The sequence below is a fragment of the Mixophyes fleayi genome, chromosome 2 (assembly GCF_038048845.1).
Source record: "Mixophyes fleayi isolate aMixFle1 chromosome 2, aMixFle1.hap1, whole genome shotgun sequence".
NCBI classification, from domain to species: domain Eukaryota; kingdom Metazoa; phylum Chordata; class Amphibia; order Anura; family Limnodynastidae; genus Mixophyes; species Mixophyes fleayi.
This window is the reverse complement of record NC_134403.1, coordinates 140,762,180-140,774,096: the sequence shown is the minus strand read 5'-3', so window position 1 is coordinate 140,774,096 and position 11,917 is coordinate 140,762,180. Positions and strand designations below refer to the sequence as shown.

General features: G+C 46.9%; 1 protein-coding gene across 8 annotated transcripts in view; it reads right to left on the bottom strand.

The window, feature by feature from the left end:
• The window catches only part of HERC2 (HECT and RLD domain containing E3 ubiquitin protein ligase 2), a 213,435-nt gene that overhangs the window by 104,201 nt on the left and 97,317 nt on the right, over nt 1-11,917 (bottom strand). The gene's annotated exons all lie outside the window — the stretch shown is intronic.

Sequence of the window (11,917 nt, the reverse complement as noted above, 5' to 3'; positions counted from 1 at the left end):
ATGCAGGTTTCACACTGCAATAAGATCAGTAAAAATAAGATTTTTACTCACCATAAAATCCATTTCTCTGACTCCATTGGGGGACACTGCAATACATTGGGGTATAGTAGGTGGATTGGGAGTTTAGGCACTTATAAACTTGTTTGATCTTTCCACTCCTACTCTACTATGCCCCTCCTCTCCAGCTCAGACCTCAGTTTTGTATAACCAAGCCAGGAAGAAAGGAGAAGCAATACAGAAAATAGCACCAAGAGCAGCACTACTTTCAGAGCAAGGGAGGGTGCGCAGTGTCCCCCAATGGAGTCAGAGAAATGGATTTTACGGTGAGTAAAAATCTTATTTTCTCTTTCCTACCATTGGGGGACACTGCGATACATTGGGGACATACCCAAGCTGCCTCTAAGGGTGGGATTGCTCTGGAACAATTGTACGCAACAACCTGCGGGCAAAGCTTGCATCAGCGGATGTCAAGCCATGCAACAAAGAAAGTCTGTAGAAGATGGAGGCGTTGTTCTCCTGTACAACTGCTTTACCGAAGCACCTTGACCTGTCGTCCAAGAAACACCAACCATCTTGGTGAGGTAGTTGTAAAGTCACCAGAACCGGATAACGGAGTGCGAACATCCAGCAGAATGGTGGAAGGAATGTAGTAGGCTTGAGACAGTCTGGAAACTGACCAGGGCCGCTATTGAGCATCCGAAAGGACGAAGAGAACCTAGTCTCCCGGCTAGAGACTCTGCCGTTAGTTTGGCACAGTGGAGCACAAACCACATCCAGCCGATGAAAAGCATAACACGCAACGGAAGGAGAATAATGGAATGCTTGACCCCCGAGCTCCTGAGTCAAATATAATGCAGATTCTATTGTGTGAACCAATATTGGTTGGAGCGACGCACTTGTCGCCTGTACTGGAAAAGTAGAATGTAGTCGTGCATTGCACATTACCGGCACTGGACCCCTGCGAACAGGGGCGATATCCAAGAGACTACCCCTACCCTGGGAAAAACATATCTTTCCCCGAGTTAGTAAGTAAAAAGTGTCCCAACTAGGTGTTCTGATCAGCCGGGCTAGATTTCAAGACTTAACTTTAACTGGCAGAGAACCCTTGAAGAAAAGCTTGAAGATACCAAGATTCTGTAAACCGGTGCTGAAATATATATAGAGCACTGGGAGCAGCACCTTGCGGGAAGGTAGGCGGATATTAGAGCTAGGTTGCGGAAGAAAGCGACCTAGAGAGTCAGCCCTGAGAAGTGTGAAAACTCCAGGACTCACACCGACGCTTTACTGTTTCCAGCCCTAGGAAAACTGCCCTTACAGCTCTATCCACGGTACGAAGTAGTTCCCTGCGAAGAACCTCTGGCCCTAAGGTTAGAGTCTTTCCACGCAACATGTTAGCCTATACAAAGAGTGACAGAAGGAGGCCCTCGAACGTTCAGTTCTGGCCAGAGGTAGGCGGAAGGGAGGTGTCGCCACCAGCCGCCAATGTCTGAGAACCATACCCTGGGAGGTAAATGAAGGGCCCCAGTATAGCTGGAAGCCGCACTGTGTTAGACAGTCCTTAGCCCCCATGGATACCTGGAAAGTGGGAGCGACAGGTACACCAGACTGAAGCTTTAAGAAGCATCCTGGCATCGGAGAATTCCGCTTACGGGTATCTAGATTAAGAGTAGTAAGGGGGTGACCTGATGAATTAGTCTGAACGCCTTGGGGGCAAAGTCTGAAGTGCCCCCAATACACCCCCAGGTGGGCAACGGACATTTCCGGAGAGAGACCATTTCTCTTGGTTAATTGCCTGCCTACTGAGGCTCTCGGCCTTCCACCTTTTCCTGTGGGGATAATGGACACAAGTGTGGGAACCTGACACGTTGCTCAGGCTATAACCTGGTCGACTGTTAGACTGCTCTCGAGCCACGAGTTCTACCGTGATACTCCAGAAATGCAACAGCCGTGGCATATCTAGACCTATTGTTTAGGGGTTTCTTGATTAGGACCTGATGGGACCGGCGTCACCTCCTGTGAACCTTGAGCACCTGATTGAAATAACAGTCTTCTTGGTAGGACCCAAAAGACCCTGGAAGGATTCTAATAATTCGCCTCTAGGTAACAGACTAGAGCCTGTCTGAACAGGGTTCAGGACCTGGAGAATGATTAGACCTCACTTCTGACTGTGTGGCCAACCACTATGAGAGACTTCGACACGTAGGTTCGGACAGAGTGATGATCTGCGAGTCCAATAACCGGTGAACCAGGTACTTTCTGGGTAATCTCCCTCTAGGAATGTTGCGAGGAGTATGCATTCATTTGTACTCTGAAACTTGGTCCCCTGTATACCAGAAGCTTAATGCCACTGAGAAGAGAAAATCTGTTTCCGCGTCAGAGGTATCATATTCCTGCGCTGAAGTGAGGGGCCTTTCCTGTGGTAGGGAGACCCTCTGGGACCCAGTCTAGAAGCTGAGGTGTAATACACGTATCTGCTGTGGCAATTGGGTGGGGAAGTATGTAGTCTCTGCACCCTAATGTGTGCTTCCCGGAACCAGATGGAGATCTGTGCGAGAGAGAGCCTTTGGAAAGTGTTTTTCCAGACAGGGTACTATAGTGACTCACTTGGGTGCAGCGTAGCCCTGCCCTGACTGCCCTAACATCGAAACCTCACGAGGTGCAATGCACGGAATGAAAAAGGCATGATCTTGAGCCGGAACTGAAATTACTGTCCCGCCCAAGCGAAAGAGACACCGGTGCCTCCTTCTGAACTGGTACATGTAAGAATACCTACATGATGTATACTGAGGCCAGGAACTATTCTGTTCACTGCCTGCAATGATTGTCAGCCCCTGACGTGCCCAGTGGAGGCGACGGGAAGAGATGTACTCTTACTCTCATAGGCCCCGCCTTTTAGGCTACCCTGTAACTCTGCCAAAGTTAGCCGCACCGTTCTGTGAACGTCCTTCAGTATACCTCTGGCTAAGCACTCTGCCCATGGTTGAATGGCCTATTTTACAACCCAGCTATGACCCTGTAGGGTGTAAAACATGCTGGCAGCTGTCAGTAAAGTTGAGTGGGGGCTATGTTACACTTTCAGAACGATAAAAACCTACCATGGGCGTCTGCCCTGCGTAGGGATAGTGGAAAAGGGTGAATACACGAGTCACAAGGGTTGTTAATTCCACGGGTTTCCTTCTATTTATTTTCCCGGTAAGGAAAATTTTAAGAAGAAATTGTGCCCTGTGTAGTAATTGTTTAATTGGCTCTTAGCCCAATGGTCAGACACCGTGCCCAGCCTCTGGGGCGGTGCGGATGGGACAGCAAAGTCAAGTTCCGCAAGGGTTAAAGTGTGTCTGATGCTTAAGCTGAGAATATACATCCTGAGAATGGATGTTGCATTTTCAGAGTTAATGTTTCTCGTCTGTAAATTCAGATTTAACTAGCCAACGTCTGTTGAGGAATGGAGCATATCCTGACTCTGACTGAAGAACCCTGGAAAATCAAAATAATGCTAACCCCTGGTAGCTGGTGAGCAATAGTGTCCCTGTCTGGGTGGAATCCGATCAGGACCCCAACATAGCTCTTCTGTCTGGGAAGAAGTGCTTGCGACAGATCTGATCTGAGTGAACTGAGTGTGCGTGGAAGCGTAAGACAAGGAGTGGTTCACGTACCTTTTCAGACCCTAACATCGCCTTAGGGCGTTCGACCATTGATGCAGTTAGTGATTTTTGCTTGGACTGGCTTATCCAGAGTTGGCGTCCCCGAAGCAGTGGCGGATCCAGGGGCTTGCTGCCGACAGCTGCACACTGTGCAGGTCCGTTCAGAAGTGAAAGTGTGCTGTCCAGCTGCTCTGATTGTGTTTTAAACACAATCAGAGCGGCGGGACAGCACACTTTCACTGCTGAACGGACCTGCACATACTGTGCAGCCGCCGGCAGCCTTAGAACACAGAAAGGGGGGGCCCTAAATCGCCCCCCCTACAATCGCCCGGGGTAGGACAAATGTCTGGGTCCGCCCCTGCCCCGAAGTGGGGGTACCTCGTTCACCGGCCTTAGTATCGCAAGCTTCCCAAAGAGCATTCGGGCTAAGCTGTTGAAAATATAACAATATATTTGGCACAGATATCATGCAGTTTAGCCGTACCAGCGAGTCAGTTTGAAACATAAGACAATGGTAGGTAGAGTCACAGAATAAACCTGAATCTCGTCATTCTGGTAAATATATATATAATGCAGTACAGACGAACCAGAGTGTGGCTTACTGCTGAAGGTGCCCCTTTTAGCCATAATACTCTGGTAAGGCAGGAGTTACAGAATAACTGTCATTTATCCTCTGGGCACATATATTATACAGTCCTTCACAGGCTTTAGCCTTATATGCTGCACAGAGGGCATCCGGGCTAAGCTGTTGAAAAGGCAATATAAAGATATATTTGGCACAGACATAATGCCGCTTAGACGTACCAGCGAGTGCGTATGAGGCATAAGACAATGGTAGGCAAAGTGACCCAAATTAAAGGTGAACCTCGTCATTGATGTACATAAATTATGTCAGTACAGACGGTACTTCTGGAGGTGCCATTCCAGACATAATACAATGGTATGATACGTGCTACCGAATACATCTGTATGTTATTATACACACCTTGTAATATGAACATACCAGCTGGTTTGCAATCATGGATAATAGTAGGGCATAAATAGCTGTTCCTTATATATGATATATATTTATATACCTATATTATATGCATATAAACAGCCCATATAAAGATCATCTTGGCTTCTCAAGGTAATCTAGAATTATAGGCACCTGTATATTATAGTACAGACATACCAGAGTATGTCTACTATTTTTGGAGGCTCTTTATGCAGACACATTATGCAATATAAAGGCACAAAGTCACAATACCCAGCACTTTATATTTATTAGATGTTTTCTGTAGCATAGGAAATAACCAAGCTTATATACTAGGTAATTCCTAAGTATAAGGCACCAAGTCCCCAGACTCTGAACCAGTTCTAGTATATGTGCAGATAGCAACTGAACTGTGTAACCTTATTTTAAGACCTAAACAGGTAAAACAATACAGAGGTACCTGTAGATCAGAGGCAGGGCGATTGTAGCGTGCAGCACGATGTACTGTTTGCACAGTATCCAGGAATGGCCGCCGTCCGCGCCAGGATGCTGAAAGGGGGAGGGAGGAGGAAGTTCCACGCTCCATCTGTCCTCCAAGATGGTCGCCTCCATGCCCCGCCGAACCGTGCCTACAAAGTATGGCTGTCAGCTCTTAGAATGCAGCCTCCGCTATTGTTGTGGTGCCCAGGCTGCGGGGAGCATTTGCAAGGAAATCGCCTCCTATTAGAGTGTGATTGCTTCGCTGTCCCCTCCGCTCATTGTCTAGGGGAAGGAGGGGAGGGACTTGCCGGCATGTCCGTCGGATCGTGGAGGAGAGGCTATTGTAGCTTCACTCCCGACCGTAGTAAAGATTTCGCCCTCGGCCATCTATATGGGCGTCCTGCAGTGCTGGTTGTCACATAAAAGCTGCCTGTATTGCAGACTTACATTCTATGTGGCCAACTGCTCATGTCTAAGGGAGGGCTGCCGGCAAAGGTGCTAGGCAAGTGAGCCAGGCTGCTGCTTACCTAGCGCAGGGACCAGGGTGAAGGAAGCCGACAGGCTATTCACCCCTCTGGGACTTAGGTTCGATCCCCACGCAGCACCTGAAAGGAAATAAAATAAAAACACGTAAAAACCTAAAACTAGACTAAGTATAGGCAAGAGCCTATACCAACGTGACCTAACTCCTAGGCACTTACAAAAAACTGAGGTCTGAGCTGGAGAGGAGGGGCATAGTAGGGGAGGAGTGGAAAGAACAAACAAGTTTATAAGTGCCTAAACTCCCAATCCACCTACTATACCCCAATGTATCACAGTATCCCCCAATGGTAGGAAAGAGAAAGACAGTTTTGGCTAAAAGAAATGTGAAAGAATTTAGACCTAGACCTTCCACGCAAGTTTTTAACTCCCCTTTCAGACCTTACTGCAGAAACTGCACCAACTAGTGTAACCTGAAACAAGGGGCAGTAAGTCCCATTCAGGAAATGAAGATTAAAACAAGCTGCTTTAAACTCTGATGGAGTAAGGGGTCCTAACTTAACATGCCTTGTCTTAAAGGCACGTGTACCAAGACCTCCTGGGTCAGTCCAGTACCACAAAAATCACCGGAAAACCCTCTCAATACCATTTTTTAAGCAACTGCAGAGACATGGCAACCTGCAGGAAAAAGTATGTGTGTTGGAAGTGATATGGATAATCAATTGACACAAAATGGAAGTTAATTAAAGACTGGTTATAAAATAAAGTTAGTATGGATAAGAGTTAAGAAGCTACGTGCATAAATAGATATTGCAAATTAAGCTGTTTTATTCCATAATAGATATATTGCTTAGGGTATGTCTACAAAGTATTGCTGAAGTAACATATCTAAAGGAAATGTGCCCTCCATTAATAGGGAATAGGGAAGTTGTGGTATGATGAGACATTGAAGTTAGCGCATGGTAAGATGTGGCAAGATTAACTTGAATTAATGCTAATATCGGGAGGGGGGGGGGGGGAAGGGGGAGGGAGATATTGATAGTTCCTGAAATGTGGAGTGATATTATTGGGCTAAAGTCTTATATGATGCTTTTTGCTTTTATCTACATATTAGTTTGTGGTTTTAAGAGATAAAAGGCTTGCAAAGGTAAAATGAAATTGCTATTATTCTATTTGAGTTGATTGGTCTGTATTGCGCATACATAAATAAAGAACATATTCTGGAAAGACTTCGTTTTTTGAATTAATTCTACAAAAGTCATTATCAGAAGCTCCATGGAACGGACATGGCATCCACTAGACAGTCCTGAAATTCCCTAATCTTGGAGCAGAAAAGCTTCAACTTGTGGATTAATAGAGATACCATTATGTCAACATCTGGTTGAACCCACCAGACCACCAACTGATGAAATATCTCCAGGTGAAGAGACCATCCATGGGATGAAGGACCTGCCTGCTGAGAAAGTTTGCCTCCCAGTTCTCTACTCCTGGAATGAAGACCACCGAAAAGGCCATTACATAGTTTTCCACCCAAAAATTCTGGTGGTTTCCCTCGTCACTAGGCGATTCTTGGCGATTTACTGTCCGAATGAACTTCTATGGCCCTTCCTCGCAAAAGTGTTGGCCTGCACTTAGAGCAGCGAGAACTGTTGATTCTAAAGACCCTGAAAACTATGCTGAAGCACCACAGCCCACCAACCTCGGAGACTGGTATCTACTGTCACCAATGTCCAGTCACAGATGGCAAAAGGGTGACCCTTGTGGAGGTTTCTGCTCCACAGCCACTAGCTGAATGAAACAAACAGACTGATGGTCAACAGATGGTGGGACTGTCCTACTTCGATATAAACTATAGCTGCAACACCCGTGAATTAAACTGTGCAAATTACACTGCTTTGAAAAAGTGGAAACCATCTTTCCCAGAACCTTCATGCACAAGTGAACTGACAACAACTAGCTAAGAAGGACTTCATGGGTCCTTGTAGCAGGATGATCTTGTCCTCTGGCAATTACACCAGTTGCTGCCGGGTGACAAACAGAAGGCCCAGGAAGATCATCTTATGGGAAGGGATCATGTTTGACTTCCTTAAGTAGATAATCCAAACATGCTACTAATACTTGGTCATTTCCTAAACATGGGACTGATCAGCAGATCATCGAGGTACAGAATGTTTGTCACTCTTTTGGATCTGAGAAGTGTCATCATCACAGCTATCATGTTGATGAACATCCCACCCCCTGTGCCATACCGAAGGGAATAGCGAGTCTTAGAAAGCACTGATGACTCTCCCAGAGTGGAACATGCAAGTATGCATCCATGCAGTCCATGAACCATTCTCATTCCTCAGCTGCATGTTTAGGAATGTCAGGTTCAGTAACTGTCTGAAGGAGCCATCCTCTTACTGGACCAGAATCCAATTTCAGTAAAACCCAAAAACCATTTGTCTGGGATGGCAATAACTACTTTCGCTCAAATAAGGGACTGAAAAGAGGATTTCTTATACTTACGGTAAAGCCGTTTCTCTGATTCCCTCTGGGGGACACTGCTACCATAGGTTGTGGAGGGGAGCGTGGGCGTTGACAATTAACTAACTTGTATAATGTAACCTTTGCTGACAGACCCCTCCCTTCTACAATCCCCTGTAGCTCCTCAGTTTAATTATCAAGCCCCAGGGAAGATTGGCCAATCAACCAAACAACATACAGCAGAAGTGCAGAAGGGAAGGAACGCAATGTCCCCCAGACGGAATCAGAGAAATGGATTTATCAAAAGTATAAAAAAATCCTCTTCTTTTTCATCCTATCTGAGGGGACACTGCTACCATGGGGACGTTCTAAAGCAGCCCCCCAAGGGTGGGACCGCTCTGAAAGCCCGACACGTAAAGCACTACGGCCAAAATTGGCGTCTGAATACGTAAAGACATTGAATTAGTAAAATTTTGTAAATGTATGGACGGAGGACCAGGTGGCTGCTTTGCAAAGTTGGTCCACTGAGGCCACATTTCTCGCTGCCCAAGACGCCCCCATCACCAGGGTGGAATGGGCAGTAAGTCGACCTCGCACAGGCCAGTTAGCACTGATTATCATCATCATCATCAACAACATTTATTTATATAGCGCCAGCAAATTCTGTAGCGCTTTACAATTGGGAACAAACATTAATAATACAATACTGGGTAATACATACAGACAGAACCCCGATCGAAAGCTTACAATCAATCTATGATGTAAGCCTGCCTAATGGTTGCAGTAATCCATCTTGCAATGGATTACTTTGAGGTTGGCCAACCTCTTTTATGTGAATGAAAAAGGATAAATAAAGAATATGTGCGACGAATGTGGGAGGTCCTCCTTACATAAATTTGGAGAGCCCTGACAACATCTAAACTCTCCATCGAATTCTAGTGGGAAGACAATGCTCCCACCTGAAACACTCACAATCTCTTGGATCATGTGAAAAGCCGAAACCACCTTCGGTACGAACGAAGGAATAGTCCGTAGAACCGCTCTGTCCTCGTGAAAAAACAAATATGGCTCACAACAAAAAAGGGCTCCTAACTGACACTCTGCGAGCAGATGCAATAGCCAGAAACACTACTTTCCAAGGTAAGAACCTTAGATCTGCTGAATGTAATGGTTCAAAGGGAGATCCGTTAAGCATATCGAGTACCAGATTGAGATCCCATGGTGCCATAGGCAGGGCATAAGGAGGCTGGATATTTAAGACTCCCTGTAGAAAAGTCTTAATATCCGGCATGTCTGCCAATCGAAGATGAAAGAAAACCGAAAGTGCTGATATTTGCATTTTTTAAGGAGCCCAACCTAAGACCTGCATCCAGGCCATCCTGGACGAATTCCAGGGACCGGGAAAGACGAAAGAACGATGTATGACAAGGCCAATTCTCACACCATCTGATATAAGTACGCTAGATGCGGTGGTAGATATGAGCAGAGACTGGCAACAGCGTGTTCACGGCTTTAGGAGAGAATCCTCTAGACCGCCAAAGGCTGGCTTCAACAGCCATGCTGTTAAAGTCAGCCGAGGCAAGTCCTGATGTCTGAATGTCCTTGGAGAAGGTCGTCTCGAAATGATGTCTGCACACCATACTCTCCGCGGCCAGGCGCGAGCCACCAGCATCACTGGTAGTCCCCCTTGCCTTACTCATCCGAGAATGCTGTGAATCATGGGTATAGGGGGAAACAGAAAGTCCCAGGCCATTGTCATGACATCGACGGCTACTGTCAGGAGAGTTCCTTGCCCTTGCGCAGAATCTTTGGACCTTCCTGTTATGCCTTGACGCCATAAGGTCCAGGTCTGGGAGACCCCATCTCCGGATCAGTGACTGGAAGACTTCCGGATTGAGTGACCACTCCCCCAGCATTACTGCATGACTGCTTAGATAATGTGCTTCCCAGTTCTGGATGCCTGGGATGAACACAGTTGAGTTTGTGGGAACATTTCGTTTCGCCCAGGCGAAGATCTGTGCTGCCATTGCCATTGCTCCTGCACTTCTGGTTCCTCCCTGTCTGTTGACATAAGCCACTGCCGTGGCATTGTCGGATTGTATCCTGACCGGAAAGCCCTGAAGTATGGTCTAGGCACCCCAAAGGGCCATTAGCAACTCCAGAATGTTGATAGACAGGGAAAACTCCTGAGTCGACCAAAGGCCTTGAAGCTGTAAATGAAGGGCCACAGCCCCCCACCCCCTCAAGCTGGCGTCTGGGGTCACTATGATCCAGGACCACGGGCAAAGGATCTGCCTACCGCCAGGTGATCCTGGACCAGCCACCACTGAAGAGATATCCTCGCTTTGGAAGACAAGCGGATTTTCTGGCGTTCCAACTGCAGATGGGAACCTGACCACTTTGTTAAGAGGTCGCACTGGAAGCAGCGGGAGTGTAAATGACCATAAGAAATAGTCTCAAAGGTCGACACCATCTTCCCTAAGAGACGCATGTATAAGAGAATGGTTGGACTGGGAGTGGCCAAGACCTGTGAAGGTACTTCCCGTAACAACATGGAAGGAACACCTTTTGTTCCCTGGTGTCCATGATGAGCCCCAGGAAGGTCATCCGCTGGCAGGGAATCAATTGATATTTCTTCATCCGTGGTTCTCGAGAATACTGATGGTCAGAGTCAGGTGCTGTTGTAACAAATTCTCTGATGTGGCCTTGATGATGGTACTATTTTGAGCCCTCTGGAACGAAGACATGCCACCGTCATGGACATGATTTTTGTGAATAGTCTGGGGGCTGTGGAAAGGATGAAGGGGAGTGCCCAAAACTGGTAGTGGGCTAACCCCACCATAAATCTGAGAAGTGACTGATGTCCCTCCTAAATGGGGACATGAAGGTAAGCATCTTTGACATCTATTGACGCTAAAAATTTGTTTGCCTCCAGTCCGTTGGTAACTGATCAGAGGGACTCCATGCGAAATCAGTCTATCCTTAGATGTAGATTTCGCATTTTTAAATTTAAAATAAGTCTTAATGATCCATCCGGCTTTGTGACCAAAAACAGGTTTGAATAAAAAAAAAACATTATTTTTTCTGGTTGTCTGGTACCGTGCAAATGACTCCTGAGGAAAGAAGAGAAGCGACACAGAGCCGCATCGCCTGTCTCCTTTCTGGATCGCGGGGTAAAGATGTTGCAAAGAAGCAACGTGGGGCTGAACCTGACAGTTCTATCATGTACCCTCTAGTCATGATCAAAGGTCTTGGGAGGACGCTATCCACTGGTCCCTGAACAGAGTCAATCGCCCCCTCCCCTCCCCACTCATGCCGTCGCAAGAAGGGATGGATGAGAGTCAGGAAGCCGTTTTTCCCTGGAACTTTTGCGGACGGGCGTCTCGTAGAGAAGGAGGACATACCTCTGTAAGAGTGTCCCCAGCTACCGGTCGGTCTGCCTCTAGTCGTCCGACCTCTAGCAAAAGAGCCCCCCCAAAAGGGCTGCTGAAAGGAGACAAATCAGGGAGGCTAAGACTACGTAACGTTCACTGGCAGAAAAGTTCTTTTACCACCCATAGCTTAGCAAATCATATTTTCCAATTCAGGGCCAGACAAACTTGTGCCTGAATAAGGTAACGTTTTAAGTGATTTTTCAAACTCCGCGTCCCAGGACCTATGGCACAGAGTCCTTCTCACGGTCACAGCGGAAGCCTGTATAGAGGAGGAAAGAGGCTGCATTTTGGGCCGCCTCATATAAGTATCCAGAAGCTTCCTTTAGATGCAAGGCAAGGGGTAGCAATTCTGAATCCTGCAGTCCCTCGGCCAACTGTTCTGCCCATGCTTTCATCACTCTGGGAACCCACACAGATGAAGACACAGGTCTGAAAAAGGT